The 16,642-nt window shown below is 40.1% G+C and overlaps 1 long non-coding RNA gene across 1 annotated transcript in view; it reads left to right on the forward strand.

Annotated features, from left to right (window-relative positions):
* The first annotated feature begins 1,756 nt into the window (after positions 1-1,756).
* LOC116647828 overlaps positions 1,757-16,642 on the forward strand; it is a 30,531-nt gene continuing 15,645 nt past the window's right edge. The window contains exons 1-2 of the long non-coding RNA XR_004302404.1: positions 1,757-4,138; positions 7,821-7,967. This is a non-coding gene — a long non-coding RNA (uncharacterized LOC116647828). The remainder of the gene's footprint in view (positions 4,139-7,820; positions 7,968-16,642) is intronic.

Consider the following 16,642-nt stretch of genomic DNA (forward strand, 5'->3'; position numbering starts at 1 on the left):
TTGTGTGCTTGGAACAGCCCCCAGCACGTGGTAAAGTAAGTATGATATATGTGTTTGCTAGAAATATTATGACTTCTCGGTTCCTGTGGCACACTGGGTTAGGTTAGATACTATTTATGAGTGGGACAAGAGTGATAAAGTATGGGAAAGGAGGATGTCAGACAGGGACTACTTTCAGGAGCACATCACGGCCTAAAAGTGAGAAATCCCAAGATGATACTCTTGCCACCTGCTTCCCTCTGCTGGGTATGGTAGTGGGTGTTTGTCGGTCTTGTTGAATGATCTCCTTCTTTTTATCTGGAATGAACTTTTAACTGGTCCCCAGTTTCTGAGAAACGTTGCAACTCCTGATGCATCTGATTAGGCATCATGGCCAGGGGATGAAGAAATCAGGCACTGACCGGGGCCACATCTGCACTCTGTGGCAAGTTGGTGTGCATTTTTCTGGGTTGGCAAAGGACATGGGCATGAGGCCATTCCCCACCCTACGACTCCAGTTCTCCCCTACTCATGGGGTCATGTTCCCTTAGTAGACTCTGTTGTCTGGCATCAGTTCAGGGAACAGTATTTCTAACTTGATTAGAGATTATCTAAGCACGTTTCCCCTGCCCTATCAAGGTCAAGGGCAAAACTCCCCGTGGAAGTAGATGTTAAGTGTGAATGAGGTTGGGGTGGGAGAGGGGATATCCTCGGGGCAGGATTGGCCCCAGTCAGATGCAGGTGTCCTCAACGTCCTCTTCCCCCTCTCAGAAATGGGCTCTGCCCTTCTGCTCCTGCTCTGACTCTCCCCATCTTGGCCCCTGGCTTCCTCATCTACATCCCTTCAGTCCACATCCAAGTTATCCCCAACTGACGTTTACCAGAGCCTGGTCAAGCCTCCCATTGTAAATCCTTCCCCGCCTTTCCGTTCCCACGGGTCTCGAATGCAGTCAGGGTCTCCTCATTTCTTGCTTAGACGCTTGCAAATAGGCTCCTAACTGGTCTCTCAGCTTCCAGTATGGCCCTATTGCAGTGTCCACCTGTGTGATGATAGAATCAAAACTTTTGCCAGAGTGAGCTTTCTGGCATGCAGGTACAACCACGATGTCCTATTAAAAAGCCCACATGGCTTCTCATAGCATCTGGATTAGGCTACTCACTGTGATGTGGCTCTTCATGGTTTGGCTTCTGTCTCCCCTTCCTGCTTCATCTCTCAGCTCTCCTATGCCCTTCAGGTTTCACCCCATAATACTTTTTGCAGTTCCCCAAGTGCTTCATGCTCTGGTAGACATGCCTTTATTCAAAAGCTCTTTTGCTTTCCCCACCTGGAGAATGTCTATTGTCTGCCCAAGCTTTGGCCCCTTGTCCCACTTTCTCAGATGCTTTTCTTCATGCCTGTTAAGCTCAGTGCCATGTGCTTTCATCTACCCACATAGCTTTCTGCATACATTCTGATTAAAGCATTGACCAGGTTGTGTTTAGCTGTTTGTATGAGTTAGAGATTGAGTTATACCCCCCACCCCACCCCTGCCAATTTATATGTTGAAATCCTAACCCTTAATACCTCAGAATGTGATCTTATGTGGAAATAGGGTCACTGCAGATGTCGGTAATTAAGATGAGGTCATACTGGAACAGAGTGGCCCCTTAATCCAATATAACTGGTGTCCCTATAAAGAAGGGAAATTTGGACACGGAGCTATGCACATCAGGGGATCTCCATGTGAAGATGAGGGCAGAGATCAGAATCATGCTTCTACAAGCCAAGGAACCCTAGACATGGCCAGCAAACCACCAGAAACTAGGTAAGAGGCAAGCAGCTGATTCTCCCTCAGAGTGCTTGGTAGAGATTATCCCCGTCAACATCTTGATCTCAGACTTGTGGCCTCCAGAACCATGAGACAATGCACTCCTGTTTTTTAAACCCCCAGTTTGTGATCCTTTGTGACAGGAGCTCTAGACACTAACACAGTACTCATGTCTGTCTTCCTCACTCAAGTGCAGAGGGAGAGTGTTACTTATCTCTGGGCCCAAAGCTCTGAGGACAGGGCCTATCACTTGCAGGAGAAGTATGAGCTCAGTGAATGCGGGAAAATCTTTGAGGGCAGGGATCTCAGGCTGTCTCTGAAACTGTAGGGTATCACAAAAAGCGTACATGGAAGGGGCTTCACTATGGGTGACATTAAAATGACATAGTTTTAGGCCCTGTAGGAGACACAGAAGAAGTATCAGACATGGCTCCTGCTTTCAAGCATCTTTTATGATTATTAGAGAGAAGAGATCTGTCCATACCTACAAGACAATAGAGAAAAAGTCTGAGGCAGTATGCTGGCCAGATCAGGGAATCCGTGCCTCTGCATGCATTAAGGGATCAAATGCAAAGAGCACTTGTGTTTCCTTTCAGTCTAGCTAAACATCAAGCTCTTTACTTCTAGGAATTAAACCATAAGAACAACAGAGTCAATATTTAAACATAAGGGTTCCTTAATCTGTGAAGGTTATACTCTGTTTTTATCTTGCACACGTCTGCATGTTGCTTAAAACACAACTAGTTGTTTCTTGTTTGTGTGGTTGGTTTTCCATGCTGGACTCTAACTCTTGAGTACAGGGCCAGCACGCTTTCTTCTTTTTCCTGCTTCTATAGGATCTCGTGCATAGCAAGGCATCCAGCTGAGAATGAACACATTCCTATGGGATCAGTGCTGTTTGTGTATGTGGGTCTAGGTGTGTTCATGTATGGGGGGATGATTACGAAGTGTATTTAAAGTAAAAATCTGGACTTATAAAATCTGGCCCTAGATAAATGTTAGCTGTTATATTTAATTGGAATATCTAAGTTTTAGGAATCTTAATGGACCTATTGAAAGGGCAATAGGTAAGAGACACATAATAAACTCTGTGCTAACTGTAGTTATCTGTGTCTTTAAGAGTTGTTACCATACAGATTTGTGAGGGCTGTGTAACTGTTAACTTCTAGCTGTCTCAGCTATCCCTGAAAGAGGAGGAAGACAGCTCGATTACTGTGAATGACGGATCCCGAATCCAGTGAGATTAAGAAATGCTTTGGTGTCATACCCAGTCTCTTCTTCTATTCTGAGCTAGAAAGAACAGAACTTTCTTTTCATGACCAAGACATAATGCTTCAGTCTAGGCCAGACATTTCTCCCAGTGCAGCCTGTGCATCAGAATCACCTGGGGTGCTTACAAAAATGCAAATTCTCAGGGTCACACGCTAGATCTAGTGAATCAGAATCTTTGGAAGTAGGCCCAGGAATGTGCAATTTTGATAAGCTGATTTTTAACAGCTTATAAGTTTCTGTGCACCCTGAAGTCCAATTCTGGTAGACACTGAAGTTGGGGAAACATTGGTTGAGAGGATAGTGCTAATGATAACAGTCATAGATTTGATTCCAAATGACCTAGCTAGGATCCACTGTGCAGTGTTGGCCATCCAATTTGTGTCATAAGGTCATGAGGGAACTTCTAGAGAGAGTGTGTTTGGCCCAACATGATCTATCTTGGCTATTGTTGTTGGAGAAAAGAAACAGGCAACCCGGATGCCAAATGGTGGGTATGTAATGTGATCTTGCTATAAATGTCATGTCTTTGCTTATTAGTACATTTCCTTTGGGAAACTGAATTACCTTCTCTGGCCTCGGTTTTCTCATCTGAAACATGAAACACAGAAATGAATGATCTCTGAGGCCCCATTCAGCTCTAAAAAAATAACTTTACCACTTTTTCTTATATTAAGCATATAGTAATCAAGCTTTTTTTTTGCACAGCCTATTCTCACTATATACCAAATAATTGAGATAGCAAGCCAGCACATTGTCTAAGAAGAGTAAGAGCACTGAACTGAGAATCAAGCTTAGATTTTGGTCCTGGCTCAGTGCCATAGGGGCAAAGTATTTACTGTCTTTGGGCTTCATTTTCCTCACATGTGCAATGAATATTTTAAGTTAGACAATTTCAAAATTCCCTTCCAGAATTAATTTCCTCCAGGAATGATGATGAAATGTCGATGAAAACTGAGAGAATCCGTTGCCAGCAGACCTGTTCCAACAGAAACATGAAAAGCAAGTTTTTTCAGATGGATGGCAAATACTACCAGAGGGAAACTTAGAACATCAAGAGTGAAGGAAGAATAACAGAAATGGTAAAAATCTGAGTAAATAGAAGAGATTATTTTTCTCCTCTTAAGTTCTTTAAAATATGTATGATGGTCGAAAGCAAAAACTATAATTATGGAGTTTTAATACATATAGACATAATAATCACAACAACATAAGGAGAGGAGGGTAAAGGGACATATATGCTGGTAAGGGTTCTATATTCCACCTGAAGTGGTGAAATATTAGGTCTAGGTAGATTGAGAAAGGTCAAGTTTGTATATTTAATCCCTAACATGACCACTGGGGGGGAAAAACACTAAGATGTAATCAAACTCAATAGACAGATTAAAATGGAACACTAAAAATATTCAAATATTACATAAGAAAGCAGGAAAGGGGAGAGAGTGGGACAAAAACCAGAGGGAACAAATAGAAAACAAATTATAAAAGGGTAGACTCAAATGCAAATAGAACAATAATAATGCTAAATGTAAGTGGTCTAAATACACAAAATAAAAGACTGAGATCATCAGAATGGGTTAAATAAAACAAAAACAAACAAACGAACAAAACCCAAGACCAAAAAATATTAAAGAAAACCCAGACCAATGCTAAGCTGACTACAAGAAACCTGATGTACATATAATGACACAGGAAAGTTAAAAAGGAAAGGATATAAAATGATACACCAGGCAAACACTCATCAAATGAAATCTGGAATGACTATATTAATATCAGACAGAGTAGACTGTAGAGCAAGAAGGATACCAGGGATAGAAAGAAACATTACATACTGATAAAAGGGTCAATCCACCAGTAACTATAATCCTAAGTGTGTACATTTCTAACAACAGAGCTTCAAAATACATGAAGTAAAACTAATAAGCCTGAAAGAAGAAATGGACAAATCCAACAATTACAGCTGGAGACTTAAACCTTTTTTTCTCTGCAATTAATAGAGCAGGTAGATAGAAAATAGGCAAGGATATAGAGGAACTGAACAACACTACCAGCCAACTGGATCTAACCGACATCTGTAGGACACTCAACTCGAACACAGTGCATATTCTTTTTAAGTGTAGATGACACTTATCAAGGTTGACTATATCCTGGGTTATAAAACACTCACAAATTTAAAAGAATAAAAATCATACAAATTCTGTTCTCTGATCATAATAGATTAGAAATCAATTACAGAAAGATAACTGGTAAGTCCCCAAGAATTTGGAAAGATAAACATATACTTACCATCTGACCCAGTAATTCCATGACTAGGTATTTACCCAAGTTAACTGAAAACTTGTATGTGCATAAGGACCTGTTTATGAAGGTTTATAACATCTTTATTAATAATTGCCAAAAATCAATAGTAACACAAATGTCTTTCCATGGGCAAAATAGTAAACAAAGTGTTGTACACCCATACAATGGAATTTACTTAGCAATCAAAGTATTGATAGATACAACAACATGGATGCATCTCAAGGTATTACGCTGAGTGAAAGAAACGAGTCTCAAAGGTAACACGTTGTATGATTATGTATATGATATCATGGAAATAGGAAAATTATGGCAACAGAGAATAGGCTATTGGTTGGCAGGTGTTAGGGGCAGTGACAAAGTTGTGACTACAAAGAAGCAGCCTGAGGGAGTCGCTTTCAGTGATGGAACAGTTCTGTGTCCTTATTGTGATGGTGGTCCCATCAGTCTATACATGTGTTAAAATTCACGGAGCTACACATTTGAAAAAGGTCAACTTTATTTGTCATATTATTCTTCTAACTCTATATTAAAAACAAAATAAGATTAAAAAAAGTTGTATGCATTTATCCAAAAGAATTTTCCCTGCAGTCTGACTTATGATAACAAAGAATGGCAAAATATCTAATGGTCTATCCATAGGAATATGTAAGGAAGTTGTGGTATGATTATACAATGGGAGACAGCAGTTAATATGAAGCAACTACAACTATATTTTCTCTGCATGGATATACCTTAAAGTTGTAAAAGGATATGAATACTTCTATATGATACACATATGTGTGTATGTATATGTATCTCTGTGTGTGCTCATGTGGGCCTGGAGCAGTATGATACTATTTAGATCAGCTTCGAAACTGGTGGAGTCATTCTTGATATTCTTTATGGATAAATATATACGTAAAATGATAAAAACATGCATGAGAGTGATGAACACAAAATTCAGGATAGTGGTTACTGGTTATATATGGGATCAAAACGGAGGGGAGGTTGTTGTAGATTATACGTAGGTTGTTTTAGATTATACATGGGGCTTCGATAGTATCCATAATGATTTATTTCTCAGAACAAAGAGCTGAAGGGTATATTACAAAATGTTAAAATTTGACAAATTTGGGTGGTGACTACATGGATGCTAGTCATACTGTTCTTTCTACTTTTCTATACACTTAGAATATTTCATTAAAAACGTGATGTGCCTTGTGGCCTCCTGTCCTGGGTTAGTCTATCTTCTTCTTCTTCTCCTTTTTTTTTTATTTCTCATATTCTTTTCTTCTGTATTGCATCCAAACATTGTTTTACTCTGATCATAATCTCCACAAAATTCTAACTGCTAAATAAAGCCTAGTCTCTAGATGCCAGTACTCCATACCTAACAAAAATGACATTTTACAGAGCTTTTAGATACTCTATCTTCTTAAAGAGACAGTTGAGCTAAGGTGTTGAGCTTTGATATTGAGGTTAAGTGGGTTAATAGAGGTCGGCAGTGAAGAAATTTGCACTATTTTCTTTTTAAAGTAGATACATGATAGAGGGCAAAGAATATGTGGAAGAACAATCTTGACTTAAATGAGCTGTATGTGTATTTTGAATTGGAAGAAATCTATACCCTCATGTGCGTAGCTGCCTTCAGATGATGTCATTTTTCTAGGTGGCACCCTTGTATGAGCTTCATACACCAGACTGAATAACAACAGATGTGTATTCTGTGTGGCAGTTTTTACAGCACAACTATTTTCAGAAGACGAGAGGTTGGGATTTGGAGGGGGTGGTCTTTGGACAGTCATGTCTTAAAGTATTTTAATTTTGTCTGACCACTCCTAATCCACCGCATGAATTCACATCCAGTGGGTGAGACAAACATTAAACAAACGAAACCCAAATAAATATCTTGTTCTGGCTCAAAGTTCAGTCTCAGACCATCAATACAGCTAAAATAAATTGAAATTACTCCAAAAGGCTTTGAAAATTAACACTGGTCTTAACTCAATAACTTTCAAGGGAGTGGAGTAGTGAGAATCTGGTTACTGAGCTCTAGGATGATTAGAATATCTTTCTAAACAACCCGAATGCACATATCTCTCTTCACAAAGTCCATGCTTTATGGTCTCACGTTCTTCCTTTCTTCCCCTCCATCTCACATCCCACAAACCCAAACCCACCATGCCCATTCTCTGCTCTTTATTCCATCCACCCTAGTCTTTTCATTGGTAGGGCAAATGTGCTCTGCTCCTGCTGGTTGCCATTTTCCTAGCCACTTCCTACACTGTTCAGCCCAACAGAGGTCTGTTAGCTGACTGGGTTATTAAAGAATCCTCCCTTCCTCAAGGGAGGATTTCAAATATTTGTAGTACAATATTACAATATTGTAGTCCTGTCAGACAAAAATGATAAAATTGTCAGTTGTGATAAGTACAATTGCATTATCTCAACTCTCTTCATGCTTTTTTTTTTTTTTTTTAATAGAAGCAAAGATGAAAAGTGGAAAAGATGATTAATCATTTTGGAAGCAGGTAGATGACTATAGCCCATCTCTGTGCTGACCTGGTCATGCAGTCTTCTCTCTGGGTCAAAGTCCCACACATCACAAGCTTCTACTGTGTTCTCCTGATGGTAAGGAAAAGCACATGGACCCTATGGTCTCTACACTCTCCCTCTCTTCTTCCCAACTTTTATGAACTAAAAATTGGAACTGAGGGTGCAGCTCATGGTTTTACACATGCTGTCACAATGAGACAGGGTATAGAAAGGCATGGTTCTCCTATCCTTGAAGATACAGGAACTATAGTGGCCATGACCAGGTACATGTGCTGAGCACTCATTTCTTTTTGGTGTTCTAGGTGCAGCCTTAGTGAGATGAGTCTGTGGTCAGGACTGGGGCCTGTGGTTACAGATAGGTAAGCCCTCTCCAAAGTTGATGGCTCAGCTCTGCTAAAAAAGGCAACAACTCTGACTAGGAGCAGTCCTGCACCTTACTTTCATGATGTATATATATTTAATTACATAAATAATACATGAATGCTTTCCCTTTGTAAAATACGTGGACAATGTGCAAGATTTTAGAGCAATAAGGGAAAGTCGCCCTTCTTTCTCCCTCTTCTCGTCTTATTCCCTTCCCTGGAGGTAACCATTGTTACTCTGATATGACTCCTTCCAACACAACATATACTCAAATAGTTTTTCCTCTACCTTATTAGTAATCAAAGAAATGCAAATGAAAACAATTGACAAGGGATACCTTCTTTCTTATTGTATTTTCTTTGCTGAAAATGAAAGGAAATATCTAGAGTTGGTTAGGGCTTGGGGAAGGGATTGTAAATTGGAGCAATTGTTCTGGAAATTATTTTGGTCATGTAAATGCATTTAGACTTTATATCAGTTAGGGTCAGAGTCAGTTAGGAGATTGAAAGTGCACAAGTTATTTAAACAGAGAGATTTAATCAAAGGAAGTGTTAACTAGCAAAAGTGGCGAGCTGCCTCTAAGGGATCCAGAAGTAGCATGTGCAGAAGCCATTACATCTAGGCTAAGGAAGGACTAGGAGGGTGCTCCCATCCACAACTCAAAGCTGAGATTTAAATCTCTTTGAAGGGGCGCCTGGGTGGCTCAGTTGGTCAAGCGTCTGCCTTCAGCTCAGGTCATGATCCCAGGGTCCTGGGATCGAGTCCCACATCAGGCTCCCCACTCAGTGGGGAGTCTGCTTCTCCCTCTGCCTCTCCCCCTCCCTCCTGCTTGTGCCCTCTTTCTCTCTCTCAAATAAATAAATAAAATCTTAAAAAAAAAAATCTCTTTGAGGACCATGTGTCTACCACTGGAAAACCTAGCCATGGGTGGTGAAGAAACATTCATACAGCAGGCCATATTGATGTATAGACATGTCCATGGGATGGGGAGAAAGTGCCTAAGGCCATGGCCAGATCTACTTAGAAACAACTACTGGTGGTGGGGGGGAGAGTGTGTCTTGAGGGTGTGGTTGGAGCTGGTCTGTGAAGGCTGTGGGGCTCCCATGTTGCATTAGAAAGTGGAGGACTGGCACCCCAAAAAGGAGTGTCTTCCTGCCACTGCTGCCCTGCCCAGTGCCCTGCACTGACAAAGCCTAGCCTATCATGGGCCAACCTGTAGCAGAGAGAGTTTCGCAAGATCCAGCTCCAGTGTCACAAAACAGGGGAAAGAGGGGTTAGTTTGGAACCGAGAGACAAGAAATTGATAACTGGCACAGACTTTGACCTCCAAATTCCATTTTTTTTTTTTAAGATTTTTATTTATTTATTTGATAGAGAGAGACACAGCGAGAGAGGGAACACAAGCAGGGGGAGAGGGAGAGGGAGAAGCAGGCTTCCCGCGGAGCAGGGAGCCCGATGCGGGGCTCGATCCCAGGACCCTGGGATCACGACCCAAGCCGAAGGCAGACGCTTAACGACTGAGCCACCCAGGCGCCCCTCCATTTTTTTTTTTTTTAATTTAAGGGGATAATTAAAAGTGTGCATAAGTATTTAGCTAAAGAACGATTATTGCAGTATAGAAAAAGAAAGGGAAACAAGCTCAATGTTCAAATACTGAGAATGGCTTGAGCAAAATAGTGGTTCATCTATAAGATGAAGACATACTCATTTATAATCATGAAAGATGTCTGTATTATTAGGTTAAAAAGTGTGTTAATAACAACTTTTATATTGTGGCCCATTAAAATATTTATACATATATTTCCATGTGTTCATAAAAAATCTTTGAAAGTTTTGGTATCTTATTCATCAACTCTTCGGTACAATATCTGGCTCATGTTGTTGTTTAGTAAATATTTGTTGTTTAGTAAATATTTTGTTTGTTGTTGTTGTTGTTTAGTAAATATTTACTGAACAAATATATTGTTTTAGTTTCCTAGGGCTGCTGTAACAAATTGCCACATGCTTGGTAGCTTAAAATATCAGAAATTTATTCCTACAATTCTGGATACCAGATACCTGAAATAAAGGGCTACACTCCCTCCAAGGCTCTAGAGAAGGCTTCCTTATCTTTTCCAGCCTCTGGAGGCTCCAATATTCCTTGGCCTGTGGTGGTATCTCTCTGCTCTCTGCCTCTGCCTTCACATGGCCTTCTCCTTTGTCTATAGTTTTCCTCTCTTATAGGAACAATCGTCTTTGGAGTTAGAGCCTACCAGATAATCCAGGATGATTTCATTTTTGAGATCCTTAATGTAATTACATTGGCAAAGAACCCCTTTCCACAGAAAGTCACATTCACAGGCTCTGGGCAGATTTATCCTTTGGAGGGGTGGTGAACCAGCACTGTTCAACCCATTACATGTATGAATGAATATATAATAACATTTTATAGTGGTTTCCTTGGGTGGTAGCATTTATGAATAATCTGAATTTTCTTTTCTCCTCCTCCTCCTCCTCCTTCTTTTCTTCTTCTTCCTCTTTTTCCTTTTCTTCTTCTTCTCCTCCCCCTCCTCCTCCCCCCTCCTCCTCCCCCCCTCCTCCTCCCCCTCCTCCTCCTTTTTGCTTACCAGTATTTTTATGACTTTCATGCAAAGATCTTTATATTACTTTTGAAATAAAAAGAAAGTGAAAAAGTACTTGGCATATGAAAAATGAGGAACTACACTGAGAAGTCCTGATTTCATCATCTTGAATATATGATTGAACCCATAGTTCACAAAATCCCAAACAGCTGTACCCACTTAGAGAAGGAAACAGTAGGAGAAAATAAAGAAACTCAGGAGGAGGGGCAAATTCATCACAGGAGACCTCTGTTCATTTATGCTCCAGGGCAAACCTAAAGAGTTCCCAGCTGAAATCCTCGCCTAGCCTTCTGGGCATCTGAGTTAAGCAAACCTGTGTCTATGCAACACTCACCATCTATAGCCACAAACCAAGTTTGGAGTCTCCCTGCATTGTTTTATTTCAGTGCAGACGTCCCCCTCCTCCTTTTTCTCCTTATTCTCTTGCTCTGATTTCATTGATGAATTCCTAGGAAGATGTTGCTCCATTAAAATAAGAAGGTCTGTGATGTCAAAAGGCATTTTAAAAAACTCTCAACTTCTTTTACTGAGGCAATCTTTCCGGAAAGAAAGGAAAACAAGCAAATGTGGGCGTAATTATCTTTTTATTTCTCTTAAAGCTGTAGATGTTTTATTTCCAGCGTCTTTTGAAAATTAATCTTTTTTTTTGTTTTTGTTCTTAAGCTTAAAGTTTAAAGCTAGACTAAAACATGGATGAATATCAAATGCTGAACTCAAGATTCGAAGTGTCTTCTGGGTATGAGATTACTTTTTAAAATTCAGGTTAGGGGCGCCTAGGTGGCTTAGTCGTTAAGCGTCTGCCTTCGGCTCAGGTCATGATCCCAGGGTCCTGGGATCGAGCCCCGCATTGGGCTCCCTGCTCCGCGGGAAGCCTGCTTCTCCCTCTCCCACTCCCCCTGCTTGTGTTCCCTCTCTCAGTGTGTCTCTCTCTGTCAAATAAATAAAATCTTAAAAAATAAAATAAAAAATAAAATTCAGGTTAATTAAAAATAATAATCACCTATTAATGTAAAGAAAAAGAGAGCATTTATTATGATCCTTAAAGTCATTGTCTGAGGTCAGATTGATACTTTGTAGTGACATTAACACGTTGAGATGTCAGTTAACATATTATAAATGAATAATAATGAATGAGTGACTAACCGAAATGTAAGAACGGATCATGCTTTTTTTTTTCATAATTGAAATATTTTTATTTTATGTACAAAGAGTTAGCATGAAGGTAGGTATTTTGGATATCTGCAGTAAGGTGTATATCTTGGATGACCCATTGAAGGAAGTTCACTTAATCCAACTTAATGAACCTGTATCCTTTGCTTACCTGTGCAAACACTGGTGGCTCATATCGAGACCGTATATCCGGATCAGACTGTGCTGGTTTAAGCAGGTGCAACAGGAACGAGAACGCTGGCTGAATTTTCTCCACTCCAGTAGGGCTGCTGGTGACCCATCTTGCTTTCTTGGAAGCAATGCGGCAAAAAGATAGTAAGATACTAGATACTAAGAAAAACTAGGACAGTTTTTCTGTTAAGGGCCAGACAGTAAATATTTTAGGCTTTGTAGGTCAGATGGTCTCTGACGCTGTGATTCGACTCTGCCATTGTAGTAGGAAAGCAACCACTGATAGATAATACATAAACGAAGGAGCATGGAGCATTTATTGGAGCATTCCAATAAAACTTTATTTACAAAACCAGGTGGTGGGCCAGATTTACTCCATGGGTAGTAGTTTGCTGACCCCTGAAAGAGAACCTCAGAGAGTTGCAGTAGTATACCAATAATAGTGGCTCTCCAGAATCAGAGAAAGCAGATTTTTATCTGCTCTGTTGTTTCCTTGTAAGAAGAAAACACCAACGTATTGGCAGATCTATGTGCTTTTTTTGGGAAGATTAATTTGGGTTAAATGATGATTGACGCAAAAGGAAGAATGAGAAAATGAGCCTCTGTATTTGTGAAATAAATGGTTTGATTCTCAGAAACAAGAATCTTTTCAGTTAATTCTATTGGCAATACTTTTGGCCATTATACTCTGGGAACACATTTAATACTTGCCTTGTAAGTTCATCTTATTATTATTTAAGAAACATTTTTTTAAGTAGGCTCCACACCCAGGGTGGAGCCCAATGTGGGGCGTGAACTCACAACCCTGAGTTCAAGACCTGAGCTGAGATCAAGAGTTGGATGCTCAATCGACTGAGCCACCCAGGTGCCCCATAAGTTCAACTTATTATATGAAGCTTTTGCCTTACAGAGTTATATGTTGAATGATTGTGGTTTATGCCATAATATAGCTGAATTGGGAAAATAATCAGTAATGACATACGCAAGGGATTTAAATGAATTACTTTACGTATGATTTATTCATCCTTGTTCATTTTTTTCCTACATAATATGTGATTGCAAGATAAAATTGAAGAGGAAAGTAAAACAATAGAAATGAGTGATATTTTGGAGGGATTGTTGATGGAATATGATTATATTCTGGATTAAAAGTGATAAAAAAGAAAAGAAAAGAAAACAAAACAAAACAAAACCCAGGGAGGACTGAGCACATTAACTGGAAAGTGAATTGCTTTGAGTAAGAATACTTGTATTTGGTAGTGTTAGTTAGTTGAGGAAATCCCCAACTTCCTACATCTTCACTTTGAAATTGGATGATTTAATGCTCATTCAACCAAATCAAATAATACATGCTAACTCATGTAGACTCTTAATATCCTTTGCACCAGTTGGGTTTTCTGGGATGCAGAAATGCAGAGATAGGAGTGCAAAAGATTTACTGCCCAGAGGGAGCCATCTGACTGCAATGTGGATCTGACGGTCTCTACTAGTCGGGTGAGGAGCTCTGTAGCAAAGAGTTCCTGTTAAGGGAGTTCTGTGTTGATGGGGATTTTGTGCCATGCATTGCTCAGTCATTGACAGGACTGCCCTAAGAAGTGGTCTTGGCTACCATTGCTTCACTCAGTTAATGGCTTTAGAAGTTGAAATGGAGCCAACAGCTGGAGGCTATCAACTAGCCATACAGCTAGGCAGTGAGTCCTTTCTTTAAGGGGGGTCTGAGGGGCACATCTCTAGGTTTGACACATTCTTTTAACTTTCTGACTCTTCCTTTCAAGTCTCATTAGCTGATTTATCTTCCTCTGCCCTTTGCAGTGAGGTTCCCAGAAATCTCTGCTCGTTCCTCTCTCTATGCTGTAGATTCTTTCTAGAAGATTTCTTCCACTTACATGGCTCTAATATGGCTTGTTATTCTCACCTATGCCAGGGATTACCTATACATTTATAATAATTTGGTGTATAAGATAGAATTACAGTTGGGGGCATAAAACATAAAGCGCAAATAACAATGGTTTAAATGTAAAATGAATTTGGATATTCTCAGTCCAGAGGTGGAATGGTGGCTCCCTGTCCAGAAACCCAGGATCCTTCTATCATTCTACCCTGAAATCCTAGTGTATGGCTTCCATATTCAAGATCACATCATCATCAAAATGGCTGGTGAGGCTCCAGCTATCACATCCTTGATCTTTGCAGAAGAAAAATGGGAGAGTGGAAGAGCAGAGAGAGCCTACCTCCCATCTGAGTCATCCAAATTTAAGTGGTTTTTCTGGAAGTCCCTTACAACATTCCTATTTACATCTTTGGTTACACCATAGTCACATGTCTACATCTAGCTACCAGGGAAGCTAGAGATGTAGGGTTTTTTTTGTTTGTTTGTTTTTTGTTTTTTTAAATTCTAGCCGCTGTAGGAGAGAAAAGCATGCAAGAAGAGGGTTGACATGGAGTTTGAGGACCTATATCCATAGTATCTTTCACACTCCCAAATAGGTGTTTCCTGATCATAAGTTTCTTCTGAGTTGAAAACATGTATTCTTCTGTCTCTTAGACATTTCCACTTGGATGTCCCAAAGGCAACTCAATTTGAACATGCGCTAAACTGAACTCCATTATATTGAACCATAATAATGATTATGTTTCCTCCTATATAATTATGCCACTGACTACCTGGTCATCCAAAATCCCTCATTTCATACTCTTCTTTTCTCCTCACTTTCCATATTCAATCTGTCTCATAGTCTTGTGAATGCTTTCCTAATTATTTTTCAAATTTTCTTTTCTTCCCCATTGCCACTGCCAGGATCTTGGTTTAGGACCTCATCATTTTTAGGCTCGAGGATTTTTATACTGCTTTATTCATCTCAGTCTTGAACCTTCTGATCCATTCTTCATGCTGTTGCTGAAGATGTTTTTGCAAAATGTAAATCTGATCACATGGCTCCACAGCTTAAAATCTTACACTGTCTACACAACAAAGGCCAAACTCTTTAGGAAGGCAGGTCTCATGGTCTGATGACTATTCTCAGTTTGGCTTTTTCTCTGGCCACTTCCTGTTGTACATCTTGTATCTCATCCATGTTGTTTTATACCTATATGCCATTGCAAAATAGCTAGACAGAGATAAGCCCCCTTAAGACATAAATCTTAAGTTCTGTCTTTCCTGTCATCACAATGACCCCCCACCCTGCCCTGGAAGCTCTAAGTTAAAACTCATGTTCTTCTAATGACGCTCAAAGGGGTTTTTAATCTTTAGGAAGATTACAAAAGGCTGGCTGATTTTAGGGGAAAGATGATGAGTTTGGATTGCAACATGTTGCATTAAGCTGATGATCTGAAATCCAAATGGAGGCAGAGTTAGGAGAGTCTGGGGGTTGGAGAGAAATTTGGAGATAAGGATTTTGATGAGGTCAGCATAGACTTCACAATATATTCTGTGAGTATGGCTGAGGTAGAGAGTTTTGAAGGAATGCTTCAAAGTATTGGACTGCAAATAATACAAATACAGCCAATAGCTGTTCACATACATCTAGATCTGTTGTTATTCAGGCAGGTGGGTAGTTGCTGGTGCGGCAGTTCCTTGATGTCAGGGTCAGTCTTGGCTTCTGGACTCTTCTCTTGACCTTCCGTCATGGTGGCAAGATGACATTGTCCAATGGTTCATGTTCTTATGTGGCAATATCCCAAGAAAGAAGGGATGGACAGGAAGAAATGGTTTTCTCCTTATGTGCCTCTTTTATAGGAAATACAAGATTTCCCAGAACACCTCAAAGGTCTTCCCCTTATCATTGATCAGAAATAAGCCACATGCCCATCCCTCCACCAATCACTGTTAAATGGGAACAGTTTGCCATGACTGGGTTGAGCACCCTGTTCTGTTAGATAGCAAGTGAGAACGGCAACCGTAAGTGCTTGCCACAGATTCTGTCAAGACCCAGGACTGGATCACAGTTTTGAGAGGATGAACATGGAACTAAGATAGGAAAAAGACAGGTAAATAGGCTGGTGGTGTTGGTCAGGTAGCCCTCTTAACATAAAAAGAGGGGTCAGAAAATGGTTAATGGTGTCAAATGTAGAAATTCAAGAAGAATGACTGAACAAAGACTGAAGAATATGACATGCAGAAATTGTTGGTGAACTTTAGGAGCAATGCCTTCCATTGGATGCTTGGGTTGAAAGCAGAAAGTCATGGAGTAAATGGAGGAATCCAATGACCTGGACATACAGGTAGAACATGTACAATGACGTCAAGTTTTTGATGGTGAATGGAAGGCAGGTGAGAGGGCAGGGCAGCTAGCTGTGGGCATCAAGTACAGTGAAAAGTGAGAGGTATTTTACAACAGGGAGATCTGGGTTCATGATAGGTGGGTGGGAAGGAGTCAGTGGGGAAAAGGAAATAGAAAGCATGGAAGAAATGGAGAACAAGTGATG

The sequence above is a fragment of the Phoca vitulina genome, unplaced genomic scaffold (genome assembly GCF_004348235.1).
Source record: "Phoca vitulina isolate PV1807 unplaced genomic scaffold, GSC_HSeal_1.0 scaffold41, whole genome shotgun sequence".
NCBI classification, from domain to species: Eukaryota; Metazoa; Chordata; class Mammalia; order Carnivora; family Phocidae; genus Phoca; species Phoca vitulina.